This window comes from Furipterus horrens, unplaced genomic scaffold (assembly GCF_987537825.1).
Source record: "Furipterus horrens unplaced genomic scaffold, mFurHor1.1.pri manual_scaffold_4, whole genome shotgun sequence".
Classification (NCBI taxonomy): domain Eukaryota; kingdom Metazoa; phylum Chordata; class Mammalia; order Chiroptera; family Furipteridae; genus Furipterus; species Furipterus horrens.
Window position 1 is genome coordinate 159,484,831 of NW_028327174.1, and position 1,967 is coordinate 159,486,797.

At 39.8% G+C, this 1,967-nt stretch overlaps 1 pseudogene; it reads right to left on the reverse strand.

Annotated features, from left to right (window-relative positions):
* Nucleotides 1–234: 234 nt before the first annotated feature.
* Nucleotides 235–829, reverse strand: LOC150013169 (ferritin heavy chain pseudogene; annotated as a pseudogene).
* Nucleotides 830–1,967: the final 1,138 nt, after the last annotated feature.

The following is a 1,967-nucleotide window of genomic DNA, read 5'->3' on the forward strand; positions in this document are numbered from 1 at the left end:
ATTTTTAGTTACTAAGTGTATTAATCAAATATTTGCATAGCCTCTATTAAACATTTTCTCAGAATAGGCATTTACAATCACCCAAGGAAGACCAATTCAAATCATGTTCCTTTTTTTGGGCGGGGGGGGGGGGGTACCAAAATATTTTATTTGAAGGAATGGTACAAAAGAAAGAACATAAGTGGATGATTTGATATAAATTATAGAAAAGGTAAAGTTAACTCCAATATGCATCTACTGCTCTGGTGACCAGGGGAGTCCCCACCCCCATCCTGTGGCTATGGGAAGCCATCCTAAGGTTTGCCTGTCTTCATTGACTCTCAGGATGTGCTTGTAAAAGAGATACTCTGCTATGCCATTTCAGGGACCCCCAACCTGCACAAGTTGGTTAAGTGGTCACCCAGTTCTTTGAAGGATTTCACCTAGTACTTCAGGTAGTGAGTCTCAGCAGTGTTACATAAATGAGGGTCAATTTTGTCAGTGGCCAGCTTGTGCAGTTCCAGTAGTAACTGATTTACACTTCTTTCCAATTGTAACATATACTCCACTGCATTCAGCCTATTCTCCCAGGTGTCACAGTCTGGTTTCTTGATATCCAAAAGAAAGATTTGGCCACCTCGTTGGTCAGTTTCTCAGCATGTTCCCTCTCCTCATGAGATTGGTGAAGAAAGTATTTGGCAAAGTACCTCAAAACCACATCATTGCCATCAAAGTAGTAAGACATGGACAGGTAGAGATAGGAAACATAGACCTCCGGGCTGATCCAGGGGTTGGTGGCAGCCTCCAAGTTCTGGTGGTAGTTCTGGTGCACTTGTGAAGTGGACATGGTCATCACCACCAGCAGCTGAAGTGAGGTGGCTGGCTGATGCTGAAGCGATGGCAAGAGGGCCTTAGGGTGGTCTGAGGGGACTCTGAGGGAGTGGCAAAAGGTGGGATCTGGGTGCCTGGTTGATATGGGAGTCAAGCAGGGGGTTCGTCCAAACACTGCTGAAGCAGCAAAGTGCAGTGAATCTCAGTGAAGACTGCCTTAATCCTAAGTTTCTTGTGGTGAACCATGTTTGCTCTCTATAGTTTCAAGCCACGTGTCCCCCTTTTGCCCTCTGCAATGGTGTGGTGGGACAGGTCTTGGTGCATTTGGAAAAGCTGATTGTGTGTCTCTTCTCAGCTTTGCATTTAATGATTTTATATTGGTAGTTTGATATCAGCTGTGGTGGAAATATTTTTGCCACAAAAATCTGCAACCTCTACAAACCAGGGTTGTTTTTCCTTCAAAGAACCAGTTTACCAGCATACCACTGCTTCTGGGGTAACATAAGTTAAACTTCATCTTCCACAAAGATCACTATAATATTTCAGAACTGCTACCTCCCTCTACCCCTCCTTCATTACCCTACCATCCTTTATTTTTTAGGCTAAACATTTTATTTACTTATTTCTTCTAAATGCACTGTTTTTGTAATCTCATCATGTTGGTCTCATTCCCATGGAAGAAAAATACAAAATATCAATTAGTTTTATTCTACTAAAATGCAATATCTAAAACTATATGACATTTTTTAGATGTTCCTGGTAGACTGGCACCATCATACTATTATCCTTATTTTTTACGTATATAAAATCAAATCACTTGAGTTTTATAGACAGCTGTTTATATCATTAATTCATATCAAATCTTGAGTTATAACTTCTAAAACATTATGGAAAATGCACTGTTTTTAGACCACATATTTAGTTCAGCATTTGGCAAACTCTTTTTATAAGAGTCCACATAATAATTATTGTTGGCTTTAGCCATATGTTCTCTGTTACAACTATGCAACAATAATGTTATATCATAAAAATAGCCAAGGGTAATATTAAAATGAATGGACAAGGTTATGCTCTAATAAAACTTTATTTATAAAAACAGGTGGCAGCCAGATTTGACCCAAGCATCATTGTTTTCCCATTCCTAGTCTTGCCCATCA